Source organism: Phodopus roborovskii, unplaced genomic scaffold, assembly GCF_943737965.1.
Source record: "Phodopus roborovskii unplaced genomic scaffold, PHOROB, whole genome shotgun sequence".
NCBI classification, from domain to species: Eukaryota; Metazoa; Chordata; class Mammalia; order Rodentia; family Cricetidae; genus Phodopus; species Phodopus roborovskii.
In genome coordinates, this window is record NW_026126415.1 from 4,167,923 (window position 1) to 4,185,304 (window position 17,382).

At 44.1% G+C, this 17,382-nt stretch overlaps 1 protein-coding gene across 3 annotated transcripts in view; it reads right to left on the reverse strand.

Annotated features, from left to right (window-relative positions):
- Positions 1-17,382, reverse strand: part of Parp8 (poly(ADP-ribose) polymerase family member 8) — a 161,690-nt gene that overhangs the window by 80,106 nt on the left and 64,202 nt on the right. The gene's annotated exons all lie outside the window — the stretch shown is intronic.

Here is a 17,382-nt window from a genome sequence, read left to right on the forward strand (position 1 = left end):
CGGGTGAGTGGTGTAGCATAATAGAGAAATGACGTGTTACTGTTCAAAAAGGACATTTTGCTGTTCATTTACTAAGTCAAGAAGCCAAGTGTGAAATCATTATTTCAGCAGAACAATCAAAGGAGAAAACATGGATGATGGCTTCAGAAAGATACCATAGCAAGCAGCAAACACGGTAGAAAAGGACCTGGGCAGTGGAAAGCCCGATCAGTTACTTTTTAACTTGTAAACAATAAAGATTCACCTAAGGCTGCAAGGATTGTACAGAGATTCATCTACCTTCCACGAAGCTCTCCCTAATGCTTATATCTTATGCACACATAGCAGAACACAAAATCCAAGAAACAGCAATTAAAGTATGTGCTATTCTATGCCATTTCGTCATGCATGAAACACATACATGCTGCATAACCCAGACCCAGAACTATTCACCCACGACCTCTCAGCAGATGCACTCATCACCCCTTCATCTTAATGCTCCTAGCTCCACACAGCCACCAATCAGTTTTCCAGTAGTTCTCTGATTCCGTCATCTCGGGCGTGTGACACAGACGTGTGTACGTGTGTGTGTGTGTGCTCAACTACAAAAAAAATGTACAGTAAAGAACACTTAAAAATGAATTTTTAAGGCAAAGTTATTATCTCAAAAAAAACCACTCTAGTGGTAGGCAGTACTCAGGATGGAAAGAAGGAAAAGGCAACACAGGGCCCCTTCACAGCGGAAGTCTTAGCGGGATGCGATGTTCGGGGAGGGATGACAAGACCCGAGCAAGTGGCAGGTGCTGAACCCCAGCCAGAACCCCAGCGTAGGGAATCAAAAGCTAAGGAGGTAAAGTATCCACGTCGCTGGTGCCGCAACCTTGGGAGGGGAAAAACACCCTGACCCAGTGTGAGCTTACTCTCTCGTGATCCATTTGCCCATACAGTGGGATTGTGCTGCATAGCAATAGAATTCTCATGGGTCAGTCTACCCTCTCCAATCCAGCGGTTCTATATGACAGAATCCAGGCACCTGGCCAAAAGGTCTACACAATTCCAAGTCAAATCGATTCACAACACCCTATGTTCTCAACCAACAGTGTTTGGCCTCGTTTTTTCACCCAAATCAATGTCGAAATGTCAAATGAAGCCTTAATCTGTTCCCCTGTCTTCATACAGTCAGAGGGCCTGCTACAGACTAGCAGGAGTCATGTAGCTTGGAGACTTACTAGGCAGGTAACAGGGAAAAGGTCACACACACACACACAAACACGCACGCACGCAAGCACGCACGCACGCACAAAATCAGGGCCAGTCTCTTTTCAGAAAAATCTGAGAATCCACATCGACGCCCTCCAGGTCTTGTGTGATCATTGGGTGGATCACATGATACCACCAGTCACACAGCAGTGGTAACCCAGTAATCTTAGCCCAACTCCAACTTTTTCTGTTTGTTTTTTTTTTTGTTGTTGTTGTTGAGACAGGCTTTGGGGGAGCTCAAACTATCCTGAAGATCACCATGCAGCCCCGTCAGACTTTTAACAGAGACCCTGTCCTGGTCCTTGCCCCCATCTCCAGAATCCTGGAATCACATGTGTGCGTCACCACACTGAGCCTCAGGCACTACAATGAACAGGAATTTCCCGTGGACTGATGTGCTCTGGAGAGCTCAGACGCATTTGTAAAAAGATACACGCAGTCCTTTGCATTTACCAGAAGCCAAAGCTAACACTGGCAACTTCACTTTACAGACCCATGTTCACGACCAGACTGGGTTTTTCTAGAATAAAACAGAAAGCAAAAGCCCTGAAAAATGATCCATCAGTTCCCGGACCTAAAGTGTTTGTGGGTGACTACCAGGAGGGAAATCACCAGGCCTGTGGAATCTTAATCAGTTTCACTCTGTAGCTTGCACAACTCTAAGGGACACAATCCAGCACTAGCAAGAGCTGGATGATTAAGCTCAAGGCTCTAAATGTGTAGGGCCAAAGGAAGAAAGAAAGAAAGAAAGAAAGAAAGAAGGAAGGAAGGAAGGAAGGAAGGAAGGAAGGAAGGAAGGAAGAAGAAAGAAAGAAGAAAGAAGAAAAGGAAAGGAAAGGCTGGTGCGGTGGGGTGGGGTGGGGTGGGCAGATAGCAAGGCTTAAGTAGCTTTCAGAGTCGGGTTGTAATATGCTGTGCATAATAAATACTATAAGGCAGGCAAGTGAAATACTGGAGAGCTGAAAATAAAAGAAGGGGACAGGAGAAAAGCCTGAAGCTCTAGATGCCCTCATAAACCTGAACTATGCCCTACTGTGAGCATATTGAAGAGCTTTGTCAGCGAATGTCAAGTAAGTCACACGGGTTTGGTATATTCTATGTGAGGACCACGGTGAGAGATGCTTCTGGTCTGCAGTCCATAAAGTATTTCCATCCCCAGTGTGATTCCTCTGATGTGATCTGGCCCCAGGAAAGATCCAGAAGGCCATCCTAAAGGAGCCGTCAGATGCTCAGCCTGTGCTAGCCTTACAGTAGGGCTTTACCTGGATCACTGGAATCTTTCAAGGGGCCATTCCCGCATCTAAATTCATCATCTGTACCTTACATCGTTTTCCTCCTGAACCATGTAATTGAGAGCCTCCTCATTCCCAAGTTCTCAGCTTTAGGAAAAGTATTTCAGAATGGTAGGAAAACCAGAGGTATGGTGGGCAAAATTAAAGCCAGGTAGGAATACATGGAAAGACCCTGTCTCAAAATAACAATAATAAAAATACTAGTTATAATGGCTTTAAAAAATCGAAAGAATAAAAGGGAGGCACGATGACTTGAACAAGCAATGTCCCCCTCGAGTCTTGGGCATCTAAATACTCGGTGTCCCAATTAGTGGCGCTTCGGGGAGGTTTAGGAGAGGCATCCTTGTTGGAGGATATGTTTCACGGGAGGTGGGCATCGAGTATTTAGAGATTCGAACCACTTCCAGTTCCTAGTTCTCATTTTCTCCTCTTTCTCTCTCTCTCCTCTCTTCTCCTCCTCCCTCCCTCCTTCCTCCTCCCCCTCTCTCTATCTCCCCTCTCTGTCTCCCCTGTTCACGATATGAGCTGTCAGCTGGCGCTGCAGACACCACTGTGCGCAGCTGCCTTTTGTGTCTCCTGCCATGATGAACTTTTATCCTGATGGAACCTACTGGGGCCAAATCAGCCCCTCCTTCATAAGCTGCCTTAGTCACAGTGTTTTATCACAGCAACAGAGAAGTGGCTAATACGGGGTAAATGAAGACAGAGTCCTAAACTTGGAGCTTCTGGACCTTTGGTGCTGCAGAGTGGAAAGAAAATTATCCTAGGGCGCCGCCCCGGGGCTCACCTCAGGCGCTTCCAGGGCCATTGGGAGCTCTCTGGTTGCTAGTCTGATCCCATTCATGACCCACCGCGCTCGGCTTGTTTCACTTTCTGCAAACTATGTCCTAATTATCTGGGTCTACCAGCTAGTGTCCCTTCATTCCTCACCAATTATTAGCTGCGCTCGCTGAGTCGCTTCAGGGTTAGGGATTCCTTGTGCACTTTCCAGCTTCACTAAAATCCTTCCCTCACCCCCATCAGGACTGACAAGGTTAAGGTCCTTAATGGTCCAAGGTCTCATTCGCCCCCCCCCCTCCTCCCTAGACCCTGGATCTGGAACTGGGGGGCAGACGCTGCTGCATCTCTTGTAAAACTTCCAGCTTTTGTGTTCCACTCTGAGCTCTGTCGTGCTCCAGTCTTTAAAGGAAATCTTCACTGCTCAGGTCTTCACAGGTTCCTCCAGATTTCAGTCCCCACTCTGCCTGGCTCTAGATAAATGTTCTCTCTACCGGCACCCTTCACTGTGAAGCCCCAACCTTGCCCCGGAGACCCCAAAAGCCCCAAATGGTAGATTCAGTCATGCTTGACGCTGTACCCCGCGACCCTCCGAAAGTTTCTGGGAGGCCAATGATGCCAAGGGATGTAAGCCCCCACACATAGACATGCAGGGCCCTCAACGCCAGCCAGCCATTGAAGACTTGGAACCTATGTCTCAGATTCCTCTTCGTCCTCTTTTCTTTTATAAATCTTGACAGTTTCCCAAAACCTAATAACAACTTGTCCTCCAGTCACCAAATCATTTTATTTCACAGTAAGGTAAAAGAGATTGCCATCTGGCTATTCCCTCACGCACTTAAACTGCGTCTCCCACCAGCCACCCACATGCAGACCTACCGACACCCGTACAAGAGGAGACAAACATCTGTCCTTTTGGCTTGGTCTAATTAATCCACCAGCTCCGTTTGGGACTTTCGTTCTATAAATCCCAGAACGTATAATATCTACGCCACTATGGAAGTGGGAAACCTTACCTGCGGAGGTATTAAGAAGGACACTACTTAAAATGAACAAGTGGGGGCTGACAAAGAATTGAGCAGGTAAAGGCACGTGCCATCAAACAACACAAGCCTGAAAAGCTGAGTGTGATCCCCAGAACCCACATGGAGGAGGAAGGAGAAAGCGACCCTCACAATGCTGTTCTCTGAATTCTACACCCACGCTGTGGTACATATACACGCGTGGGCACTGAGGATGAAATCTTAAATGCAAAGCACCCATTCTCCTAAGTATTTTATTGCAGGTGCATGGTTATTATACTAGACAACTTAAAGATTAGTAGAATAGAAGTTTTTTGTTTTTTTTTTTTTCAAGGCAAACTCTCAAGTAACTCCATGTATGCATAGGACGACCTTGAACTTCTGACCTTCCAGTCTCCGCCTCCCACAGGCTGAGATGACACATACGAACCCACACTCAGTTTTACGGGGTATTAAATATGGAACTTGGGACACGCTAGGTAGACACCCCGCCAACTGAATTACATCCTCACCCCAAGAATATTTTTAAACATATAATCCCAGTACTTGGGAAGTGGGGAGACATGAGGATCTGAGGTTCAAATCACCGTCAGCAAAACGGGGTGCTTAAGGCTGGCCTAGGCTACATGAGACCCTTGTCTCAAAGCATAACAAGAACTTGAGAAAGTAGTAGCAAAAGGGGTTATTTCTGAGACAGTAAGGGAAACCCATTTGGTCTGAGGAGACATATTTCCATCCGTATTGATAAATATATACCAACTGCAAATATATGTATAGATATACTGCTTGAAAGCAGTAGCTCCCTCTCTCACCACCCTAGAGTTCTCATGCAATTAATCTTCATGTATATCTGAATTATTCAGCCACTGTAACTACCCCGTGTACTGAGACAGGGTGCCAATGTTGCTTACACACTCCACGTATGCACTACAGCCGTGCTGGAAGACAGGCATTGCGCCGCCGCGGCAGGGGTAGCTGCAGGGACAACACGGATGTCTCTTATCCCCCCGCAAGAAGCAGGGCCCTTGACTTCACCAGAAGGGAATTCGGGCTGAGGCCTTGTGACACGGGACTGGAGTTTATTAGAAGGGATTGTAACATGAGTTTCGCACGGGGGTTATGAACAGAAGGGTGCTTGATGAACACATAAACAGATGAGACACCCAGGTTGCGAGTGTGGGTTTCTCAAAGTAGGACTAGGCCTTATTGCCTTTACAAGGTCCAAATATGTGGTTGAGATGGGTTTTAATGTCATCTTTACAGAACTGCTATGGAATTAAAAGATCTCAAGTGGTTTACACCGAGTGGGATGACCAGAAACACCCTCTATCACAAGAGTTCTTCGCAGTGTGAAGATAGTTTTGCCGTGGAACAACCTTTTTGTATACTATAAGTATGTATTCCTCTCACTGGCTAATAAAGAGCTGACTGGCCCATAGCAGGGCAGAAAAAGTGTAGGCAGAAAAACCTAGAGGATTCTGGGAAGGAGGGCAGAGTCGGAGGAGTCACCAGCAGAGACAGAAAGAAGTAAGATGGGCACACCATACTGAGGAAAGGTACCAAGCCACGTGGCAAAACATAGATTAAAAAAATACGGGATAATTTCATTGTAAGAGTTAGCTAAAAGCAAGCCTGAGCTACTAGCTGAGCATTTATACCTAATGTTGTCTCCGCGTGGCTGCCAGGACAGGAAAACTCCACCTACCTATTTTCACAGTAAACAAAAGGTCAGAGTCTCATTTGTGCGATTTCTAAAAAACTATGTGAGAAAGGAAGAGCGTCACAGTCAAGACTGCAGATGTTCGGTCCTCACGCATACAGCCATCTTAACGTTACCTGAAAATACTTTCATATGTAAGGAATAGTGTCTCTACATAGGCACTTTTCATAGCAAATATGAATTGTTCTAGAAGTCTCCATCCTCAACTGGGGATAAGCTTTAGCCGGATTCCTGAATGACGGCCTCCTTTCCCTTCCCATGTCCCCATATTTTTCCATCTTTCTACCTTGCCAAACACACTAGCCTTCCAATTTGTATCATTGAGTTGTCTGTCTGTCTCTGTGTCTCTGTCTGTCTCTACCCCCCCACACACACACACCAGATTATATGGATTTGAACTTTAAATGAGACTCTGCCTTTATGAATTATACGATCACTGCTAAGCACTTTTCCTGCTTCAATTTCTTTATCATCTATGATATGAAGATTATATGAGACAATACATGTTTTAAAGAGGAATAAAACCTGATACGCAGATTAATTAATGGCAGTTTCACTCCTACAAAGCATTATTTCCCTAGTGCACGGCATCCACCTTCAAGACTCAATCACAGGCCAAGTTCCTCTCAACCTTTGCCAAACACCAAGACAGAAGAGTAGATTCCTTCCTGTAAGTACCACTTGGCCTTGACACTGAGTCTCTTCCAGACTTCAGGGGAACAACCGGTGCTTTTATTCTCAAATCCTCAGGGCCAAAGACAGGGTGGCATATCCCTCGACACGTAATTTGGAGGGAGATGCATAGATCTTATTTACCAAAATTCCTGAATGCTATAACAATACCCTACCTGAAAAGTATTTAAACTTTTAGGGAAAATAAAAATGAGCAAATGCTGCCTGCAACAGCTCACTCTGCTCATACACCACCGGCACAAACACAGTGACACACAGACCTTTCATGAGTGTTCTTTCATGCACCTCTGTGGTGTGAAAAAGCAGACTGAACTCTGGACGCCGTTATGTAGTCTCTAAGGCTTGCATTTCCAAGTCTACAGAATGAGGGCTGCGGGTGCATTACAGACTCCCACGGAGATGAGCTCCAACTCGATGGCACATTGCACGGGAAGACTTCAGAGATGTTAAAAAAAAAAAAAAAAAAACAAGTGAACAGAAAGATGGAAGCCCTAATTGTTTTCTCTTCAGTTTCTATAGTAGCTCAACGCTGATTAGCAAATCACTTATCAGGAGTAAGCTATGCGGTGGAGTTCTTACGTGAACCGCCCCCATTCTGGAAATATAGTAGAAGGGAGGAAAAAACACCAGTGTCGGGTGGAGGCATTTGATTAGGAAGTTTTATGTATTAGTCAGCACTCGAGGCAAGTCCACCAGTAGCAGCCCTGAGCCAGTGCCTGGCTGGCTGTTCCTCAGCATCAAGACCAGAGACGCACATTCTCAATGTAGAAAACACAACTAACTAGGTAAATAATCAGTCCCTGCAAAAGATTGGCGATGCTCAGTAAACATTAAGGAGGCCAATATTGTGTGTTCCCATTTCCAGAACACTTGGGCAATTTTAAAACCTATTTGAGCAGATGAAATAACATGACCAAATTGGGGGGGGGATGTTTTTCCTATTTGTATTTAAAGCCATGGCCTAGGTTGTTGTATTCAGGGTGGGCTTCCTCTCATAGTACGGGTCTCAAGCTGGACCAGTCATTAGTTGGCCACTCTCATAACTTCTACACCACCTCCTCTGTCTCACCATATCTTGTAGGCAGGGAAAATTGTAGGCCAAAGGTTACATGGCTGTGTTAAGATCCCAATCCCTCCACTGGAATTCTTGCCCGGCTACAGAAGATAGCTAGTTCAAGCTAGGAGTCTTAGCTAGGGTCACCCTCACAGATTCCTGGGATTTGCATTGCACCAGCTCATTCCAGAGGTGCCCCTGATTCCAGCTGCTTTGCCAGAACTGCCAACCAGAGAACTTGCATGGCACTGACCTGGGCCCTCTGCACATATATGTTATAGTTGGGAAGCTTGGTCTCCTTGTAGGACTCCTAACAGCAGGGACTGTCTTCTAGACCCTTTCCTCCTACTGGCTTACCTTGTCTGGCCTTAATGGGAGAACAGAGGCCTAGTCTTATTGCAACTTGATATGCCATGGCTGGCTGATACCCATGGGGGGCCTGCCATTTCTGAAGAGAAGGAGAAGGAGTAGATGGGTGGGAAAGAGGGGAGACTGGAAGTAGAGACTAGGAGGAGAGAAGCGAGGGAGTGAAAATTGTGATTGGGCTGGGGAATAATTGATTAATTAATTGATTTTAAAAGTTAAAAAAAAAAAGAAAAGAAAAGAAAGAAAAAGACACAAACACAATTTCATCAAGATAAATCCCAGCCGGGTCTGGTAACTCAAACCTTTAACTCCAACACTCAGAAGATAGAGGCCTGGACTACATAGTGAGAGAGCCAGGACAGCCAGAGCTTGAGACTCTGTTTGGGAAAACACACACACACACAGAGAGAGAGAGAGAGAGAGAGAGAGAGAGAGGAGAGATCTTCTGTACAGTATGTAATCAAAACTAAGATTCATGTAAGATTCGTGTACTAAACATTTACTCATATTTACAAGTCTTTCCCTTCTCTGTTTCACACCTGAATTTACCAGTGGCTATAAAAGCACAAAAGCTGCTGCCTACACAACATACCAAGACTTAAGTAAAGACTGAATATGAGAGAATGATTTTATCGCTGAAATCAAACTTTTGAGTTGCAGGGAAAATACCATCAACACTCAGGAGAGGCCCACACCACAAGTGTAGTATACGGTCTTAGTTGGGGTTTCTATCGCTGTGAAGAGACACCCTGGCCACCACGGCACATGAAGGCAAACATTTAATTGTGTGGCTTACAGTTCCAGGGGTCAGTCCACGATCATCATGGCGGGACACGGCAGCATGCAGGAAGACACGGTGCTCCTGGAGGAGCTGAGGGTGGAGAAGGAGCTACATCTTGACGCAATGGGCAACAGGAAGTAGACTGTCTCACTGGATGTAGCTTGAACAAAGAAGACCTCAAAGGCCAACCCCACAGTGACTCACTTCCACCAACAAGACCACACATCCTAATAATAGTATCACTCCCTTTGGGGGGGACTATTTTCTTTCAAAGCACCAGGTGAGTAGTCTCTGTCATTTCTAGAGTTTATATACTATCCTTCTGTGGTCTTTGAAGGAGTTGAAGACAGATAGTTATGGTTATAGTTTTCCTTAGTTAGGATTAAAGATAAGTTACATATAGGACTTTAGACTCACAAAGATAGGATAGATGATGGAATATTTTCTTTAAATCTTGCTAAATGCTAATGGACTAAATAGTGTTAACTGTGATTCTTACTTGGTAAGTGTTGTGTTATATATTTTGCTATGTTAAGGTTAAAACCCTTCTTTTTATTTAGACAAAAAAGAGGAGATGATGGGAGATGTCATTCTGTAAATATGTTTCTCACACTGGTTAATGAATAAAGTGCTGTTGGCCAATAGGAAAGCAAGATAGGCGGGACTAGGAGACAAGGAGGAAAGAGGAAGTAGGGAGGAGTCAGCATGGAGAGATTGGAGAGAACAGAGGTCCTGCCCCACTCCCCAGTAAGTTGAGACCACGTGGAAATACTTAGATTAATAGAAATGGGTTAATATTTAAGGCAGAACTAGCCAATAAGAAACTAGTAACTGGCCAACAGCGTTATATCTAATACAGAGTCTCTCTGTGTTATTTGGGGCTCACGCGGCGGCGGGACCGGCGGTGGGGAACAACCTTACTCGTTACGTATACCATCTGAGCAAGTTCCTCAAAGAAATGAGGCACATGAAACGAGTTCTAGCCAAGTTTTCATTTCTTGTAGAGTAGCAAAACAATTCTCAACAGCAAGTTAGAGGCCCTTTAGAACCCTGCATCCTGTGCCACCTGTATCCCACGCCACGCCCTGCAGTCTCCGAATGCCCCTGCCAAACAGACAAAGCACAGGCTGGGGGAGGGCTGCCAAGACGTCTTAGCAGTTAACAGCAAGTACTGTAGACTACAGACCAAGGTTTGGATCCCAGGCCATAATCTTCTGTGACTCCAGTTCCAGAGGCTCCAACGCTCCCTTTGGCCCCTACAGGCACCAGACATACACGCCATAAACATACATATGTGCAGACAAAACATTTATATACATAAAAAAATAAATACACATTATTTAAAAAAAATCCCCTTCAAGTAATTCACAACTGTTAATGTATTATTACTTGGTGTATGTAATGAGGGTGGGGGTGAAGGATGCCGGACACATCCCAAGGCATGAAGTGAAAGCCAAGGACAGCTTTGGAGTGAATTCTCTCCTCCCTTTCATGTGAGTTCCAGGAATCAAACCCAGGTCTCCAGTCAGGCTTTCAGGCGGCAGGAGCTTACCTGCTGAGCCGTCTATCCAGACTTGGGTTGTGTTGAGGTTTTCTTTTTGCTTGCTTCCTTGCTTGTTTCCCTGGGCAAGACCCAGCTCTTGAGCATGCCATGTCCCTGTCTAGAATTCTCTCTGCATTCCGTCTCCTTGACTTCCTCTCATCCCTCGGATCAGCTCCCATGTGCCATTCTCGGAAAGGCTTTCTGATCTCCTCCCAGGCTTGTGGCCCTCAGCCAGAGTAGTCACAGTTTGAAATTACACACCCATCTGCAAGACTCAGTCTCACCTGCTTCCCCCGGAGGTCTAGGAGCGCAAAGGGCCCTGCTTTCTTCCAGGTGATTAATAATACTGTCTTGTATTATTAAATCTATTATTTATTGTATATGATTGTATTATTAAAAATATGGTTGTTAATAATTAACAACTATTAGTCATAAAACTACTGGCTTGTTTTTAAATGGCCAGTCTTTTTTTTGTTTTGTTTTGTTTTTTGATTGTTTTGCTTTACACTGTCTTAGTTCCATGCAAAAGTCAACAGTATATTTAAGTTAAAGAGTGCCATACACTTACCACAGAGAGCATTACGTTTGTAGAATTAGTTGTTTATAATATACAGACCCTTTGATCTTTCCGTGCCAAATAAAAGAGCCAAAATGATTTTATAAAATAATAACCATCATTTAACACGTGAAGAGCACACCGTGCATAGAGACAAAGCAGGGCTTTAGCACTCCCTGAGCTGGAACCCTTCTCAGCTAGACCGCCTGCTGCTGATTTAGTTAGGCAGTGGCTGTCTGGGGCTGGGTGTTGTCAAGAGGGTTCCTTGAAGACATGCAGAAGAAGGGCTGCTGTGGAATGGGATGCGGTCAGCGAAAACCATCTCTCCACTTCTTGCCCACACTCAAAGACTGGGTAGAAGCAAAATTCAACAGCAAGGGACAGTCACAGGGTCTCGTCAAAGTCGCTCCTCTCCTTCCCCTCCCCTGCCTCCCTCTGAATGCTGGATGAGAAAACTCCCCTCCTGGAGAGGAATGCTGACTGAGCAAGCCAATCAGAATAACAGACACCCAGGGATGATGCAGCTCAGGCACCAAGACCCAGGTTTGATCCCCAGGTCACCACATGTCTGGGTATGGTGGCACGTTCTGTAGGTAGGGACAGAAGGGTCATAAGGTCAAGGCCATGATATACTACATAGTGGTTTGAGTCCACCCTGAGCTATATCATTGTCCTTCTCAAAAAATAAAAATAAAATTAAAAAATAAGTAAAGAGGACAGTAAGATGGCTCGGCAGACAAAACCGCTTGCTGTTCACATCAGACAACTCGAGTTAAATCTCTCGAGGCCATGTAAAGGTAAAAGGAGAGACCAACTCCAGAAAGTTGTCCCCTGTGCACACATGTACACACACACACACACACACACACACACACACACACACACACACACACACACTTTAAATTAAAAGCATAAAGGAAAAGCATATTAGACCTCTTTCCTATGACTGAGTTTTCAAAGCATTTATTTGTTTCATGTTTCAGCCTCAATGGTTGGGCCAGGGTGGCTCATGCAGAGTACAGCTCGGACTTTCAGAGAATGGTTGTGAAAAAAATAGCTTGCTCCTCCTGCATGGGAATGAGGAAGCCCTGTGTCTTCTAACAACCTTAGGATACCCACAAGCAAGTTTATCTAAGGACACATTGGCTACATGAGAAAACAAAGGCAGACACAGATCCCTCATCAAATCTCACTCTCAACCTTTATTACATGGACCATGTCTTTCCTTTTACTGTTTTACGCCTGCGTTTTGTGGAACTATAGGATTCTGAACTTTACAGATTTATTACACATAGGCATTATAATTTACACTGAATACTCTTGAATAGTATGGTTTTTTTTTTTTTTTTAACATTTCCTTGTTGGATATGGTGCATAGAGTATGGTAGTGACTGGATTTAGAGTCTCAGTAATATTCTAAACTTATATAGAATTTATCACCTGGAAATGGATGGGGAAAAAAGTAAGTATAAAGGTTACCAGGGGGGGAAAAATGCAGGGCCACAAATGTCACTGCCTTCTCTATGTCAGTCTTCCAGACCCTCCTGTGTGCTGAGTTGGTTTGAGAGAGCCACAGCCTCCTCGACACCTCTCTTGCTTCTTTTTGGACTGCAGTCTTAGGGGAGGACATGCAGCCAACAGGGAGTGTCCCAGCTTTCAGACTCCAGACCAATGATCAGTACCTTACTAAAATCATTATCCTTTTACTGTTCCTTAAGCTTTCGAACAATATTTTATTCTCACAAGATTAAGGCCAAAAAAAAAAAAAAAAAAAAGAATAATTACAGTGACAGATTTTGATCATAAAGTTAATTGATGAGTATTCAATTAGTGAATGCAATCAATCCTTAAGCCAGTGAATATGCAAAACCTCAAAACCATAAACAACCAAAACAGACAGCTGTTTGGTTCCCCGAAGGGAGAGGCAAGTGCTCACGGTACTCAGACTACGACAACATCTGGATATGAATCTCGGTGGAACAGTGCCGTGTAGAGTTCTCACGGTCACAGCGGAAGATAAGCTGTGCATCTCAGAGCCGATGAAATGAGGCTGACACAGAAGAAACCAGACACCCAGTTGTGGCTACGGCTTTAGACGTTACTGCTGCCCTTTGAACATTGCTTTGTAAAGTACAGCTGAGGAGGACCAACAATTTTCCTTTTTTAAGCTGTTTTGTGGACACAGCTTTTGCACCCTACTGTGAAACACTTTAAATAAAACAGCATATCTCACTCCCTGATCACGCCAGAGTTCACCGACTCCTCACGAGATGGTTCTTTCCTTCTCGTGCAACATGGTGAACTTCACTGGCTCGGCAGGAATGAGCCTTCCTTTTCCCTGAGAATATTATAGGATTTGAAGATAATCTTGAATTAGTTGGGAATGGCGAGCAATTATTAAGGAAGAATGACTGGATCTCTTAAAGTCATGCTTTGAAATTCTCCCAAGAAAACCGGCCCAATAACAAGTTACAGGTTCTCGGGCTAAGGGGGAAGGGGACAGCTCAGGAATCCTGAGACATCTTGTGAGCTCCAAAAAGGTGATGTCGATACTGAAGGGGAAATGTGAATGATCAAGTCTTATGAAAGGCCCATGCCAGAATTCAGGAGGCTAAGATAGGAAGACCAGAAGCTCAAAGTCAGCCTGGGGTAAACTGTGAAGTGAGGTGCTATCTGCAAAAAGACAGACAGAAAGAACCAATCCAAGATTTCCTTTTAAAATGCTAAGAACTTAGTTCTGTTGTGTTGTTGCTCAGTTGTAGACCTGCACATGCCCAGACCTTGGCGCTAACATTTACTGTTTCTTTTTGGTTAGTACTTATTTGATTGTTTATTTAGTTGGTTGGTTGTTATGTGACTAAGTAGCTTTGCTGGCCTGGTTGTAGACCAGGCTGGCCCTGAGCTTATGAAGAGCTGCTTGCTTCTACGGTAGGGTTTTGGTCAGTTTTTGTTGTTGTTGACATCGGGCTTTACATATTTGGAAGGAGAGCCTTGCTCTGTAGCCCAGGTTGGCCCTGAACTCAGCCTCCAAAGGGCTGGTCTCACAGATGCCAAGATTGTAACTGTCTGACAGTTACTGGCCGTCGGAGGAAAGGCAATGTAAGAAAAAAAATTTGAAAACTGGCAAAAATCTTTATTTTTCCCATTGGAAAACGGGCCATAATCTGTAAGAAACTAGTAACAATAGTGAATCCTATTAATGGCATTACCAATGAAATCTGTGTGCTGAACTACACATCTCAGTAACTGCCTACAGGTCCAGTTCAAACGTGACCCATGTGAACAATACAAGCAACACGGCTCTGGCATTCAAAAGTCTTCTTATGTCAGATTAACATGGATCCTAAACAAATCAAGTTAGCCACATAAACACAGTAGACGCCACTTAAAACACTTCTGATTCTTTTTTAAACTTTTTTTTGTTTAAAAAGGAGGGGGAGAGAGGGAGAGAGACAGGGAGGGAGGGAGGGAGGGAGAGAGAGAGAGAGAGAGAGAGAGAGAGAGAGAGAGAGAGAGAGAGAGAGAGAGAAACTTGAGGACAACTTGTTAGTTTGGTTCCAGGGATTGAACACAGGTCTTCAACTTGATATCAACCATCTTTCCCAGCTGTTCACCTCCCTGAATCACTTCTATGTTTTGAAAAACAAACATAACTAAAATGTTCACAAGCAGAGCTAGCTAAGGAGTAGTATATCCACTACAGAGGCACGAAAACCTACACAAGCTATGTGACACTAATCTGAATCAGGTTGCAACTCCCGTTCCTGTTCAAAATAAAACATAAAGCAATGTCCTCTTGTCCAAGAGGGTGTTATCCCAAGGCCACCAGTACGGCAGAAGCCACTCTGCCAGGATAGATGCTGCAGTGGAGACCGGGGAGAGATGCTGAAGGATGGGGTCTTGATTAATTGGTTGTTGATACTGATGACAGGGTTTGCCCCCCGCCCCACCCCCGTATTGATTGTGTTAAAAATAACCTCCTAGAGCCTTCATCCGGTAGCTTATGGGAAGCAGAAGCAGACACCCACAGCTAAACACTGAGCCAAACTCTTGCAATCCAGTTGCAGACAGGGAGGAGTGATGAGCAAAGGGGTCAAGACCAGGCTGGAGCTGGAAACACTCATAGAAATTGCTGACAGGGGGAGCTCATGGACCCCCACACTGACAGCTGGGAAACCAGCATAGGACTGACACAGACCCCCTGAATGTGGTGTTAGTTGGGAGGTCTGGGCAGTCTATGAGGCCTCTGGTAATGGATCAGTATTTATCCATAGTATACAAATGGACTTTGGGAGCCCATCCCACATAGAGGGACACTCCCTCAGCCTAGACACATGGGGGAGGGCCTGGGCCCTGCTCCAAGTGATATGACAAACTTTGAAGATTCCCCATGGAAGGCCTCACCCTCCCTAGGGAATTGGTGGGGGGAACAGGGGAGGATGGGAGGGTTCAGGAACTGGGATTGATATGTAAAACAAACTTGTTTCTAATTTAAATAAAAAAGTATATATATATATATAAATTATGCTAATAAAGAGAAAATAACCTTTATTAGTAGCTATTAAATATATTCACAGGGGAAATCACTAAATTTACTGCAAAAATCACATTCCATAGTTCAAATGAGAATGGATGCCCCAATAAAGGATGAGAACATTTATCAGCTGGTTTCATGTGTCTCAACCTTCAGGTACTAATTTATATTCACCTTCTTAAGCATTCAGAGCTCCCACTACACTGACCAATTTGACCCAGGCAACACTAATCTGACTCAATAAACCTTTCCAAAGGCTCACCTCACACCCACCTGAAACGTTCCCTCTCGTCTGTTTATGTGGGGTGTGGGGGAGGGGGGTTGAGTATGCACCATGCGTGTGCAGGTACCCAAGGGAGTCACAGTTACAGGCATTTGTGAGCCACCTCATATGATGCTGGGAAATGAGCTCAAGTACTCTGGGAGAATGGTGTGTGTGTGTACTCTTAACACAGAAACACCTTCCCAGCCCCTCAGAAACTATTACTCTGATTAGTGTTTATTTCCTTGATGATATCTACTTTTTCTCTTTGTCTTGTTGTATTCCAGAAATATATGTATGTATGTATGAGAGAGAGAGAGAGAGAGTGTATGCAGTGTCACATATATTCCTAAGAGTGTTCAAAATATGAAAACGCATATCTCCTTTACCATGGCATTAAATGGTTCTTAAGTCATATTAGAAAACAAAAAACAAAACCAAAAAAAAGGCATTTTATGCCTTGTAAAAGATAAACAACCTAAATCCAATTATGTTGTGTATGTGTATTCTGATTTTAGACAACTTTAGATGCCGTTCACTCATAGGAACAGATGAAGGAATATAATTTGGTCTCTGGTGTACATGAAGGAAATCGCGATAACAGAATTTTATTATACTCTATATAAGTGAAATCAGGACAAAGAGATCACATCATCTGTTTATAAATCTGTCCCTCTATAATTAAACATGCTCATAATCATGAAAACACTACACTGGATGTTTGCAACATTATAAAGTCTAAACACACAGAAAAAGTACTTCAAAGCCATGATGGTCAATATTTGTAGGTCACACAAACATGTTTAAGATAACTTGCAGAGTGTACTTTGTTCTAACAGGAGGCGAGCATCTAATTGGCATCTAATTACAGCACTACCTCAGCAGAGAGGCACCAGCAACTCATGGAGTGTGTGAGAGCATTCTTGCAGCTGGGCATACTGGTGTTCACCTGAAACCCTGGCACTGGAGGGCTAAGCAGAAGGAGCTCAAGTTCATGAGGGACTGGGGTTGCATATGGGGAGGGAAGAGGAGGGGAAGGGAGGGGATTCTCTCAATCATCACATCTGTTTGACCAAGATAAATTTCTATTATAACAATCACCATAGTGACACTTACAACTCTAGAATAATAATAGCATTACTCTAGAATAGATTTATCTGGAAGTTAACTGTGTATATTTTAATTACCTTTGTTGTGATTTGAATTTTAAGGTGAGCAAAAATTCGTCATTGTCTCCGCTTCTGTTTTTACCTACTTCAGGATTAAACAGTGAACCCATGTGTTGGTAGCCTTGACTTTGGAAGCACAAATTCACTAAAATGGAGAGTTCCAAAGCCCATGCAAAGTCATCCTTCATTTCTAAAGACAGCTACCTCTAGGTTCAGAAAATTCAATGGAGAAACTTCTTACAATACAGAATATCAAAGAATCTAAGGATGAGAATGTTAATAACCCTCTCTCCATAGGATGCCTAATATTTACTTTTTCATTTAACCTGAGACAGAAAATACATCCTAGCATCTTGGAGACAGGATTTGAGAAC